The following is a 15,437-nucleotide window of genomic DNA, read 5'->3' as shown; positions in this document are numbered from 1 at the left end:
TTAATCGATCAATCTCTTATAATTCGTATCATTTTTACATTAATCTATATTAATTATTATTAATATTAATTAATTATTCCCATGCATGGTTTGAAAACCATGGAGTTATTTATTAAAAGGAGAATAATGATCAGTCAAACCGTAATGGATAGCAAATAATTAACTCAGGAAATCTCTCAGCAAAGTACTGATCAATTACTTACAACCTGTCAATGCATGGAAATTAACCCAAAATCTAGATAGCCAAGAGCAATCAATCGGGTCCACCTGGGAGCAGGATGTGGTGTAAATAAAGATTTTACACAACTCAATCGTTGTTTGACACGTATGAGTTTTATGAAATGTAAACTAGAATTGATTGTAGATGAAAAAATGAGTACCCCCCCGCCCCCCGGGCGTTTCTCACTTTCTCCCCTCCCCCTCACCCGTGTCCCTCTTTCAACTCTCTCTCTCTCTCCCCCCTCCGAACCGAAGGATGTCTTTTTAATTTTTATAAAATAATTTAGTATATTCTGAAATTAGAATTAATTTTCAATACATTATGAAATTAATTTTACAACGAGCAAACAAAAAGTACAAGATTTTACCAAGTATTAAACCACTTACAGTGAGCTTAGGTGAAATCAACGACCAAAAGGAAGGAGAATTTAAGGAAGTACTGATTCACAAGATGAGAGAGAGAGAGAGGAGATGTTGAGGTGGGCTGGGGATGAGAGAGAGAAAAGAAAACCCTCCAAAGGCAGACAACGAAAATAGTGGGACGGAACTGAGGGATTTGAGAGGAGAGTAATATTCTACAAACGCACCCATCATAAAATATATAAACTTCTTACGTGTTCTATTTTCATTAGAGGGTATAAACTTCTAATTTACACCTTTACCGATTTGAAGCTTTTCCCAAATCATTAATGGAAATAGCAAGCAATATTAATACACTGCATGCCTAGGTAAGGGTACTGCAAGCAAAGATGGAATCAACTATCAGGACCATCATCTTGTGTTGGAAACTCCCCAAGTGTGAAATTTCATTTGAACTTGCAGCCACCCATCCACCGAAACTCCTTTCTCTGGCAACAAATATTGACCAAGGGCTGAGGGCAAAATATAGGTTCTGGGGAAACCCAGAACAAAGGGCATTTGAGATAGAGAGCTTGTTTTGAATGTTTGTAATTTTGTAAAAACATATTCAAAATATTGAGTTTCCATTTCAGTAGATGTAGGCAAGTTGTCGAACTACCTAAATATTGTCTTTCTATCGTCTTGTGCAATTTTTGTGGACAAGCCAGAGGCGCAACAATATATATCAGAGCTTTGGTTTCGTGCTGTTCAGAAAAATAAAGTTGATCGAAAGTAACTTTTGATCACAAAATGATGTTTCTCGCGTCAAGACGAATCCGTTGCCGCAAACGGCATCAAAAATGGATGCCGAAGGAGCTCATACGCCCCCCTAAAAGTTGGAGAGTGCACAGACGCGCCTCAGTCGCACTAGAGGAAGAAGACGAATGGATAACACGCGCCCCCACTCGCAGCTAGAGGAAGAAGACACCCTCCCACGAGCCCCCACGCTCCTACACGCTCTCCCACGCACCACTGTAGCAGAAGATTGATCTGAACCGTCCAAAAGTTGCAGATCGATTTTTGGCTAGATCTCAGCCATTCGAAATCCGATTTCAACGATCAAATAGTGCTTTCTAACTATTTGGATCATTTCAGACTCATCCGTATGGTGGGAATGTTAAGATTCACCATCAGTACTTTCGATCTGAACTGTCCATGAATTACAGATCATTTTGGGATTGATCTACGCCAGTTGGAGTCCAATTATCATGATCAAATAGTGCTGACAAACTATTTAGATCATTTCGGACTCATCCGTATGGTGGGAATGTTGAGATTCACCATCGATACTTTCGATCTGAATCATCCATGAGTTGTAGATCATTTTGGGCTTGATCTACACCAGTTGGAGTTCAATTGCGATGATCAAATATTGCTGAGAAACTATTTCAATCATTTTGAACTCATTCGTACAGTGGAAATATTGAGATTCACCATCGGTACCTTCGATCTGAACCGTCCATAAGTTGCAGATCATTTTGGACTAGATCTAAGCCATTTGGGGTCCAATTGTGATAATCAAATGGTGCTGAAAAATTATTTGGATCATTTTGAACTCATTCGTACGATGAAAATGTTGAGATTCGCCATCAGTACTTTCAATTTGAACTGTCCATGAGTTGCAAATCATTTTGGGCTTGATCTACGCCAGTTGAAGTCCAATTGTGATGATCAAATGGTGCTGACAAACTATTTAGATCATTCCGGACTCATCCGTATGGTGGAAATGTTGAGATTCACCATCGGTACTTTCAATCTGAATCGTCCATGAGTTGCAGATCATTTTGGGCTTGATCTACGCCAGTTGGAGTTCAATTGCGATGATCAAATATTGCTGAGAAACTATTTGGATCATTTTGAACTCATCCGTACAGTGGAAATATTAAGATTTGCCATCGGTACCTTCGATCTGAACCGTCCATAAGTTGTAGATCATTTTGGGCTAGATCTAAGCCATTTGGGGTCCAATTGTGATGATCAAATGGTGCTGAAAAACTATTTGGATCATTTCAAACTCATCTCTACGGTGGGAATGTTGAGATTCGTCATCATTACTTTCAATCTGAACTGTCCATGAGTTGTAAATCATTTTGGGCTTGATCTACGCCAGTTGGAGTCCAATTGTGATGATCAAATGGTGCTGATAAACTATTTGGATCATTCCGGACTCATCCATATAGTAGGAATGTTGAGATTCGCCATCGATACCTTCAATCTGAACTGTTCAGAGTTACAGATCATTTTTGGGCTTGATCTACACTAGTTAGAGTTCAATTGCGATGATCAAATAGTGCTAAAAAACTATTTGGATCATTCTGGACTCATTCTTACAGTGGGAATGTTGAGATTCGCCATCGATACTAATGATCTGGACTGTTCATACTTTAGATCAGTTGTGGGCTTGATCGCAGCCAGTTGGAGTCGTGACGAACTCATTTGTTTTGGGCTTTATCTCAGCTAGTTGGAGTCGTGACAGACTCATTTGTTTTAGACTTGATCGTAGCCAGTAGGAGTCATGATGGACTCATTTGTTTTGGGCTTGATCGCAACCAGTTGGAGTTGTGATGGATTGATTTGTTTTGAGCTTGATTGCAACCAATTGGAGTCGTGATGGGCTCTTTTGTTTTGGGCTTGATCTCAGCCAGTTGGAGTCATGACAGACTCATATGTTTTGGGCTTGATGTCATCCAGTTGGAATCCAATGTTGCTGGACTCAGTTCTTTTGGGCTTGATTTAAGCCAATTGGGATCGTGAAGTTTGAGGAGCAAACTTCAAATCATTGGACGATGCTAATTAACTTGTTATATCAGCAGATTTTGGCAGTCATACAACTCATGGAGCATAATGTTATTAAGAAGAGAACCACACCAGATCTCATTGTGGCTTTCTTTGAAAAGCCAGTTGCAAATAACAAAGTGCTATGAAGAAATTGTTCAACTTTAGAAAAGGCAGAAGGTACTTTTGTTGCCCAATAGTATTTGGTGTTGCGATCAAAAAGTTGGGAGGTCATGAGAATGGCTATGAGTAATTTTGCAAAGAAGTCGAAGTTGAAGTTTCTTAATGTAAGAGATCTTATCCTAGATGAGGAGATGCGCAGAAGAGATTCTGGCAAGATCTCGAGTTTGTTGATCCTGAATGTTGATAATCAGGGCAAAAGCTTGGATTAGTCAAAATTAAAAAATAAGAGCAGAGGCAAGTCAAGATCTGGACAACAAATGACTTGCTAGAAATTGTAGAAAGACAGGCCATAAGAGACTGCTAAAATCAGGAGAAAACTGATAATGATGTTGTGAATATGGTGACTGAAAAAATCTTGCAGTGCACAATGTTGTTAAAGATAGCTTGAAGACACAGGCATTCAGGTGTGTTTTTTCAAAAGGGCATGGAAGGTTACGAATGATTCATTGGTCTTGAATCGTTGTAATGGTCATGTGAATTAGATGAGGAAGTTAAAGGAACTCAATTTTACTTTTCCTCATCTAAACCTGAAGAAATCTCCCTAAACCACGACATGAAGCAAAAGTGTGAGAGATGGGAACAAAACGTCAGATGTTCCAGGGATATCTATACATAAAGTTGATGATCACATAACTGCCAAGACGATCAAACCTCTACCTTAAACTATATCCTGCTGAATGAAGGTAGTGAATTACGGTATGAAGAAGAATCTTGCAAGAATGGAGATTATGCAAGTTGAAGGTAGTAGAGACTGCACACAAGATGGGCACATTGACTAAAGATAGGATATGTTAGCAGCAGGATGATGAGTCAGTCGCCCAGATCAGAGATGGAGACCTCAGCAACAGGTTCTCTGATATGTGTCAAGGTCTGTGCGAGACCATTGATTCCCAGTGCAGTGGGAGATGTGTTGCTCTATATAGATGTGTTGATTAAGGGCATTGTACGTGATGAACTAAGGTTATGCATCACTTTAGTTAGTCTTCTAAGTTGAAGACATGAGCTGTAAAATCGTAGAGATGATAAGGGATCATGCTGGAGATAGAAGCTAGCATGTTGAGAACCAGTTTCCAAGTTGGAGATTGGTGTGATTGTAGGATTATGGAGCCTGGTTTTGAAAGCTGTAAAGGCACCAGGTAGATTGTTCACTCAATTGTGGCTCGAGCGAAACTCAATTTACTCAAGGTGTACATGAGTGTGGACTCATGGACTCAAGCGAAAGAAGAATCCTAGGGAGTTGAGATTGTGCAGTTGAGCACTTGTAAATCTCTTCTGAAGAAAATCCTTTACAAGCTCTGTGGATGTAGATGATGCTGATGCATTTGAAGATACATTTGAAGAGGTATCTGGACATCCATTTGAAGACGTACTTGCAAATGCATTTGATAGCGGAAATCTCTCATAGCTAACAAGCATTCCAATGAAGGGGTGCAATCATTTAAAAGATGCAACCATTTGTAGCATCCTAGTATGACACTTGAAAAAATTGAGTTTCCGTTTCAGTAGACATAGACAAGTTGTCGAACTACTTAAATATTATCTCTCTATCGTATTGTGCGATTTTTGTAAACAGGCCAGAGGCGCAACATCTTGCAACAAGCTGTATTGATCATCATCATATGCTCAATTTGCAGAACAAAATTAAAATTAAAGGAAACGAGCTAGTTCTAAAATTCAAGCTCTCTCCATCGGTCGAGATCATGTATTCGCATGGAGGCAATCTGCTTTAATTTGTCCCTTAGCTAGGCATTACAACAGTGGCATCTCTCTCTCTCTCTCTCATCAACTGCTTAAAAAAGCATCATTGACCCAACATTACTACTACCCACACTGAAGATCGATCAGAAGCGGGTATGCCAGTCCTATAGCTAACCCTTCCAATTAAATCTTGGCATGCATGCCACTATAGCTACCTTAATTAATTCAACCGTATTTGCAAAGTTGGTTAATAATGATCTCTACAGATCAGCAGATCAAAAGCATCAAGACTAGCTATGTACATGAGCTATCTAGCGAGCAGTAATTGGCATCATGCAGTTGATCGGTTCTTAATTTGTTGAAATAGTTTTTAATTAAATCGAGTAAAGTACTCCTGTTACGTACGTCTCGATCGACGGCCATATTCAAAGTTAGATTTGTTCTAATATTTCTTTTGTTTTCGCCTTAAAAATTAAAAAGCTAGCCGCATCTTTTATTTTCATTCCTAGCTTCCTTTTCTTTTTTCTTTTTTTTTTTTTTTGTCTTAAGACTTGGCACGTACGACTTTGACTTCTGAATAAAATAAAAATTCTTTGAAAACACATATATACACAATATCCGACCATGCAGCTCCTTCCTTGTACTCTTTTTCTCGTGTATATATTATATCTAATACACACATGACACACACACACACACACACACACACACATATATATATATATATATATAAATGGGTATATGTATGTATTCCCCTCTCATCTAGTAGATCTCAACCTTAATTGATCTGTGCTAGCTGTTCTTGCCTGTAATACTAGAGAGAGAGAGAGCAGAGGGAAAGAGATGAAGGTGTTGTGGTTTATTGTACGCTTGTGCTGTGTTTTTCTGCTCTTCCATGCATCCTTTGGTGGGAGCAGGTACGTTTATTATATATATATATATTATAGATATACGTATATATATATGCGGTATATGTATGTATGTATGTATTTATACCTTTTACCAATTAACAAATTAGTTAGCTTCGATGGCCTATGAATTAAACGACGTCGTCGTTTGTTTTACTTAATCCACAGAACTGTCCCTCTTCGTCCTCCCATGAACAAGCCAAGAGGACGAGGATGGTAAGGCAAATCGTCCTCCTCCATCACCATCGGAGGGCCCCCCCGCAATCCATGAATAATTAGTCCTACCTGGAGCCTAGCTACGGCCTACTGCGTACATGATCAAGACGAACGTATATACGTACATTAGTTAATGTTAAATATTTCTGCATGCTTGATTGTCTACATTATTTGGCCTGGTACTGTGCCTATTTGAAAGTTTTTACATCATATGGCACGACCATCTAATGGTATAATTTAATTTGTATGATTCAAATTTTAAAATTTATTTTCAAAATCAAAAATATTATGTATGGTATAAAATCTTTCAAATAGAATTATTCTTAAAGTACATACTCATGCATGTAAGATTGAGTTGAGATATCTATAGCCTAGCTATATATACATGCTGATGATCGATCGGTCGATCGAGGCCGGTGATCATTTCTCATGTATATGAAGAAGCTTGCTTTGCCCATGCATGCATATATATATATATATATATATATATATATATATATATATTGTAACAAAAATAATTGTAATGTGTGGTGTGAGCATAAGATGATGAGTAACAAAACTCGTGTGTCTATATTTGAGATCAATTATATGTCAATTCTTTAACTCTAATACATTTGAAAAAGAGAAATATTTTGACTATAAAGTGATTTTATAGAAGTAAACTCACAAACTAATGTGAATTAATGTGATATATCAAACTGTAAAGTTATTTTAAAAACTAATTCATCTATGATCCCGGCAAAACATCTAATAAAAATATAGAGTTTTTTTTTTTTTCTCTATAAATCCATCATTTTTTAATCTCTTCAACCCCTTCCTTGTTTTGATCTTTAAGACCATAATTTCAAAAATATCAAGTTATTTATTGAAAATAGAATTAGATGATCACAAACCTTAGTGGATAGCAAATAACGACTCGATCAGGAATTATTAGGACTGTTCATACGGGCCGGGTAAAACCCGGCCCGCACCGGAAACTGGATTTCCGGTTACGGATTTCGGCCCGGATTTGATCCGGGCCGAAATCCGGATTTTCAAAACTGCATGTATCCGGTCCGGACCCGGGTATGAAATCCGGGTTCCGGATTATAACCCGGTTAACCCGGGTTTATATATATCTAAAGCAAAAAACCCATTTCTCACTCTCTCTCTCTCTCTCTCTCTCTCTCTCTCTCTCTCTCTCTCTCTCTCTCTCTCTCTCTCTCTCTCTCTCTCTCTCTCTCTCTCCCCCTCTCTCTTATCTCTACGCCGAAATCAGTCTCAGAACTCTCTCCGAAACCCTAGCCATCATCTTCAACCTCGTGCCTCGTCTTCATCTGCGTGCCTGGTCTTCATCCTCGTGCCGTCTTCTTCCTCACGTCGCGCGATCGTCTTCATCAGTTTGCTGTGTGCCGTTCGGTCAGTTTTTCTCCTTTTTTTTTTTTTTTTTTTAAAAAAAATTTATAATGTAAATTTGATGCTCGACACTTTTGGGTATTTGCTTTTCTGTTGGAGGTCAAGCGTGTAGAAAATTTGAGTGTTCTTTTACCAAGGGTCTTTGTGTTCATCTAGAGGAACTGTGACGGTTCTTTTTGCAACGCTGTTCATCTGCGGCTTAGAGGATGTTCTATTCATCTGAGTTTTGAGTTTTGTGATGGGTTTTGAGTGGACCCTGATAAGTGTCCTACAGTTGTTTGGAAAGCTATTTTATTTTGTGGTTTTCGTAACACTGGTATGATTTGCAGTTGGGCTAATAAAGAGGTTTCATTGGGGGTTCTTTGGTGGTGCTTTTTTAGTTTTCTGTGAATGAATTTATTGTAAACTGTTGTTATTATTATTAAAAATAGTGTGCAAAATATTTAGTCGGTAAATGCATGATATGCATCTTAAACTTGAACAGAGGGTGAGCTTCAAGTAACTTATCAAATGCTCTGTTTTGGTCTAATATTGATTTAGAGAAGATTCAAATATTCTTTAAAGATCACATGGAATGGAGCTAGTGATTTCATTGATGAATTTGTTGTTTATCTTCCGTTTGCATATTGATTTCATTTTTATGAACCAATCCACATGTGTTTTAGTAAATAATAATGGAACTTTTTTAGTCTGGGCATGCTTGGATAGTAGTAAAAAGATCTAAGTGAAACCACCCGAAAACACAGCTTCCGAGTGCACACCAGCTCGGAACAAAGAGAAGTAAGTCTTTCTTATTTCCATGTGCTTATTCTAATATGTCACTTCTACATATAATATTCATCTAATGTTCTCGTACTGAATTCATTGAGCTATTGATGTTCTTATTTATTTTACTAGTTCTGTCTGTGAAGTTTCCTCTTGCTGCAAGCTGAAAGGGGGCAATATAATTTTTATGCTGATTGAGGGCCTCAAGTAACATCTATATTTTGATTGAACTTATAGCTTGTAATTAGGATTTAGGGAAGTGGGCATTTATGTGTATATCAGAAGGTGATGTTCATCATTTGCTTGGGAGAAGAAGTGTCAATATCATGGAAAAGATAATCATTATAGTACCATAAGTCAGTTTAGTTTACCCTGGAGAATTATTGCCTGTTGTCAATCAATGTATCTATGTTCTGTGTATATATATTGTTTTTCTCTTGATAAGGAGCACACTAGCTTCGGGCAGTTGCATGAGTGACTAGAAAATATGTTCTTAGAATTTCTATTGCCAATCTTGCTTAGCTTCATGTATCATTTTGTTTTTTCTCCTGTTGTGTAGCACATGATAAATAGATTTGATACTGTTAATGGCGTTTCTGTAAACCCAGCTAATGTTCTAGAAAACAAAAAATAAGGGAAGAGGATTGACTAAGAACAGTCCCGAATCGTGATATGTATTTGTAGTCCCCAATCCTGAAATATGAACTTGGTGTCTCTTTTTCCTCTAATGTAACTGATGGCTTGAAAACTACCTCTCCATCCTTTTTGAACTCCGGATAGCCTTATGTCCTATGTGTTGATAAAACACAGATAAAGTTATAGAAAGCATAAAAGGATCAGGCAGATTGACACTAACTTCCAACTTCTTCAAGCGTCATGTGCCATTTATACTGCACAATTATTAATATATTGCTTCTGATAAATCCAGAACAATTTTCAACTAAAATAATAGGAATCTTCTCTCTCCAGCCTGTGTATTTAATGGTTCTAGTAGTTATTTGGAATTTATAATATAGTTACTAATTTTGTGTGGTTTGATTGTTTTTCTCTTGATATCCTTAGTTTTATCTCTCTTTTTTTTATTCACCCAGTTATGTAAATGGAGAATTTAGTTTTTTTTTTCCATAGTTTATGTTTTTCTCTATTGAAATACATTCTTACTCTTCAGTTTGGGTGGCTGCAGATAATATACTAGGAATTTAATGTGGCGGTTGTCTTCCGTTTGGGTGGCTACAACGAATATACTTGAAGTTTTATTTGGCGTGATTAAATCACATGGAAGACTATGTTATTGATATGTAACTCATATTTTGTAATTTTATATTTTGTAATGTAATGTAATATATAGTGGATTGCATGCATTTAAGTTTTTCATTTTTATATATTTTATTATTCTGGACAATGTTATGCTTTTTAACATTACCTCTTAGAAAAATTTTCACAAAATATAGGCTTTTTTTTTTAAAAAAAGTAGGATTTTCAACATTTTTTTTAAAAAATTCTATAATAAATATAGGCTTTTACATAAAGAGAATTATACTTTTCAACATTGATTTTAAAAATCTTGAATATGATATTCGATTTTATTTTTAAAAAAACTTATGCTTTTAAAGCCTCAGGAAAAAAAAAAAAAAAAAACCGGGTTCAATCCGGAATCCGGAATCCGGGTTTTACAAAACTCAGGTTCATCCGGTTCCGGCCCAGATCTGACCTGGGCTAATCCGGCCCGGATTTCAAATCCGGATTCCGGTTTGGGTATACCCAGGTTTCCAGGTCGGAACCCGGATGAACCGCCCTAGGAATTATATTCTCAATAAATAATTATTAGTACTTACACATTATGAGAGCTGTGAGGAAACAACAAATATTTTTCATCTCTCTTTATATTTGCAAAGTTGGTTAATGATCTCTACGGAGAGTACAAACAAACAATGGGCAAGACCACTAACGGATCAGAATAATAAAAGAAGATGATGATCACTCACTAGTACTGGCGCCTATCATAGCTAGTTTAATTATTTCCAGTATTCTTCCAAGATATCAGAGGATCGAATAAGAATCAAAACAGAGAAATATTTTAGCATAAAGAGATTTTATAAAAAGAAATTTATAAATTGACGTTGCTTAATATAATATTTGTAAATCTAACATATCATATGAAGTAATACTCGTTTATTATAAATTTATACAAATTAACATATAATTTTTTTTTTATAAAATCTCTTTCTAAGAGTTCTGATTATACAAACATATTATCGACCATCCTTGGGACTTTCACCATCAATGAAAAAAATCTGAAATTAAATTAAAATTGAAGTCGAATTGGCAAATTCAGTGACATAATGGGCATGCTGCCATATATGATTTGCTCTAAAGCATGAATGCATATTGAATTAGTTACGATTTAGATATTTATATGAAATGAGATATTTTTAAATAAAAGTTAAAAATTGAATAAAATATTATTATAATATTATTTTTTAATATTATTAATATTTTAATATTTAAAAAATTAATTTATTTATTATATTTTATTTACAAATTTAAAAAGATTATAATAATTAAAAAATATTAGATGAAATAAAATAATTTTACTATCAAATATGTTGGCTGTGGACGTCTGACGTTTCTTTCTTTCTTTGTTTTTCTTTTGGGCATGCAGTTCCCTACGGTATATAGTATACTGTGTACTGGTTAATTGCTGGACGTTATATAATTAGTGCTAGTTCATAAATAATTTGAGTTCCGAATTTGGATTTAAAAAGTGTTTCGAAATTTTTTTTTTTAACTTAATTATTAAGAAAGTATTTTTTAGTAAGATTATGATTTTTTTTTAAATATTTAAAAATATAAAAAAAAATTCAAAATTAAAAAAAAAAAATTACCTACTTCAGTGGCAATTCGGGCTATGTAGCAGGACTCTTGTCAGTTTTATCACTATCAGTACTGAGATACTCTTTAATGATTAATCTGTAGCATTCGTCCTCATGTAGCTGGATCGCTTGTTCTTGGAGAACTCCCCTTTGTAATATTCTTTGGAGTTTCATGGATATATATATAATGTCTTGTAAATTGAATATATTTTCAGATTTCTTGCGCTTTTCATTTGCATTAAAAAGGTTTAATAATTTACTTTGAATAACGAATGATTTACGATTATCGTCAATCTTTAATGATGTTTGTTTAATAAATAATATTAAATACAGTATTAAAATATTATAACTATATAAGTTTCGTATATTTTCTTTTAAAAAAATAAAATCTATCGTGAAAATTTTTTCACGAGAGTCTAAGATTTTTCACACCTCTTTCAAATAAAATATACGGATCGAGTGCACGAATTGCACGCTCTAAAATTGTATAAATTATTCTATTATATATGCTAATTCCATGAGAACATGATGTTGTTGATCAAGTTTATAACTTGTTCATATTCAAATTAATGGATCGAGTACTTTTTTATCGGGTCGATCTTAGACAAATGTGAATAACTATTTTTTATTAATGACGACCATGCGATGTTCCTGATACTGGATAGCTATATGCTGTTAGAACTTAGATTAATCGATTCATGACCTAATTAAGATGATAAAGATCTTATAAGATACTTGATTTTCTTTAATTTTCTAAACTAATTAGAACCAAATCTGAATGATTGATGATGATCTTACAAATAATAATATTTAAATCGTTTAGTTGTTTCAAATGAATTAATCTCAAATATTCAACTTCAGCCACCTTAATAGTACGTTCAACCTACATTTTTTTTATTTTTTGGTTGAAGTTCTTCAAGATTGATCTTTCTCAATGAGTGGATCTAATACGTAGAATATTTAATTAAATAGTACTATACATGATTATAGAGTCAAAGTTTGAATTCAATATCTCTACTAGTTTAATACTATATGAAATTATCTTTTGTTTAAAAAATTTAAACTAATAAGAAGATATATATTTTATTATTTATTTTATATCTTAATAAGATCATGTACTTGCCTTTATTAGGCTTAATTAGCTACCCTAATTACTTTATTAATACAGTACGTTAATTTACACATATACATGAAACTTCAGTATTAATGTTTCTCATGTATTTCACAGGCCTCTTGTTCCCCCACCACCTGGCCGTGAGAGGGATCGATCAGCCAACTCCTGCTCCCCCACCACCTGGTGTCCCTCCCGGTTCCCGTCCATGAATAGTGTATATATATATGTGTACGTGTGTGTGTGTAGATGAAAAGATTTATCAGACTCAAGCTGATGCGCGCCCATGGATGAAAGAGCTAGCTGAAGATTCTTCAGTTCTTGGGATCGATCTCATAATGTTTTTTGTATGATAAATTAAGCTATATATGTCCCTGTGTGCAGTCATGTGAATTGGTATCTAAATCTTTTAGTTCTTAATTAATTTTTTGCCTGTTGTTAATTAGTCCATTTCATAATATTTGTTATAGTTTGGATGATGAGTTGAGTTGAGTTGAGACGAGTTGAAAGTTGAAAGTTGAATAAAATATTATTAGAAAAATATTTTTTAATATTATTATTATTTCAGAATTAAAAAAGTTAAATTATTTATTATATTTTGTATTTGAAGTTGGAAAAGTTGTAATAATTAAATAAGATGAGTTGAGTTGAGTTGAACTCAACCTGGTAACCAAACGTATAATTGAAAATTAAATATTATACTTTATCTTAGAGATTTGATTTTTAAGATATATTTGAAAATTTTTGTTTTTCCATTTGGCTTCAATTCTAGATATATATAATTAAGACATGAGCGCGAGCACAAACCGACACATTAATCCTATTTTTTCCTTTTTGCATTGATCACAAAAACATTTTTCAAGTTACAATTGGCCTTAGACAAAACATTTTTCTTATTGGTAAAAAAATATTTTATTGATCTTAGTTATAGGTAAGAGTCCAAGTATACATGATATATATGAGAGCAACACCTAATCATCTTAGTTTAGGGATAAAAGGAAGTCGTAAAACGTCATGTCATGAAAATCAATTACAATCAACCAATAGATAAGTAAATTATTGAAATATAAATTTTTGAGGTTAGCCATTCTTCGAAACATCTTTCATTCCAATTCATCCAATTAATACACTACCATAAACGTAAGGGAATCATCTTCCATATTAATGCAATCTGAGAATTACGCAAAAAGTCTCTCCAAGAAGCTAGGGGGTCAATTACCCATCTCAGCATCACCCAAACTAATCCCATATTAGTAAAGACTTCATTCTACAATATGCTGGCAATCTCACAATGAAATAGTAGATAGTCAACCGACTCTCCACTCTTTTTGCACATACAACACCAATCTATAACTATAATTTGACTTTTCCTTAGATTGTCTAGAGTGAGGATCTTTCCTTGGTCCATACAAAAAATTTGACATTTGGAGGTGCGTTTGTTTTCCAAATACTCTTCCATGAGAACATATGTGTATTGTACATTGTAATGGCTTGTTAGAAAGAGTGAACTGCAAACTTCCCTTTCTTAAAGAGACACCAAAAGATTTTGTCTTCGACTCTTCCAACAAATGGGTGGAGTACACTATTATGAGAACTCCGAAAAAAGGTTAATTTCTCAATCTTCTGCATTTATGAGGAATATAACACTCCACTAGGAAATACCATTTTAGAGTATTAAGAGGTCCACAATTGAGACTTCTTTCATTCTTGCTATACCATAAACTTGTGGATAAGTTTCCTTGAGTGCTCTATCTCCAAACCATACATCGTGCCAAAATTTTAATTTTGGATCCATTACCCTCCGTTAAGAGAATATATCTTGAATATGTGTCTTAACCTCATATGGTCAATTACAATTAGTCATTAATCATATATAAAATGTTAAAATTTTAATATAGGTCAATATGCATTAAACATCATAATACAATTTACATAATATTAAGTTCTAGGTTAGTAACTATTAACATCATAAATATAGTTATAATTAATGATTTTTTAATGATTTAGTTACATAATCCACATTAAAGATAGTACTTAATTTTAATTTTACTAATTTAATTAATTTTTGTATTAATTTATCTACCAAAAAAAGAAAAGAGGAAAAAAAATATTCCTATCTCATATGGATTAAATCGAATTGATTGGATCAATCGGGCCTATAGCTAATGGTCCAGTCCGGTCCGATCTATAGTGATAATTAATCTTGTCCAATTCAATCGGAAAAAGGGGTAGACAAAAATTTTTGGCCCGTGACTTCGGCTTTTCTCACTCTCCTTGGTCGATCATTTCTATGCGAGAAATACTTTAGTCACAAAGGGAATACACAAAAGTAATTTCACAAACTAACATGGTTTGATACAGTACACCAGATTGTAAAGTTACTTTTAATATAAAGTAAATCTAATAGATTACATGAAACTATATTAATCTGTGAGTTTGTTTTTATGTAATTTTTTTTTATATATGGAACAGCTTTCTTTATATGCAGTCCTTGTCTAGAGTAACTTCGGCTCCGATGATTTGGTTGCAGCAGGAGGATGACCCAATTCCAAAGACAGTGACTCGAATGTTAGGCCCTTCACGCCGAGCCCCGGCCTGTTTGGTCATGAAACTCCTTCCCTTTCTCAACCCACGTTTTCCTTATTTCTCCTGAGCCTACAATTGATCTCAGTCTTAGCAAACTAAAAACATACCACTTGTCTTTCACCCACCCCCATATATATCCTCGTTTATCCTATGGATTAAAGCCTCCCCCATGGTTCTAACGTCTAACTTCTTCTGTCAGCTCATCTTTTGATGCTTTGTATGTAAATTTTCTCTCCAACACGCTCCTTGAACAAAGAGCCACCATCTCTTCTTGCATAAACTGCTCTAGTTTTTGGCACAACAGACTTC

The sequence above is a fragment of the Carya illinoinensis genome, chromosome 15, assembly GCF_018687715.1.
Source record: "Carya illinoinensis cultivar Pawnee chromosome 15, C.illinoinensisPawnee_v1, whole genome shotgun sequence".
NCBI classification, from domain to species: Eukaryota; Viridiplantae; Streptophyta; class Magnoliopsida; order Fagales; family Juglandaceae; genus Carya; species Carya illinoinensis.
This window is presented reverse-complemented; position numbering follows the sequence as displayed.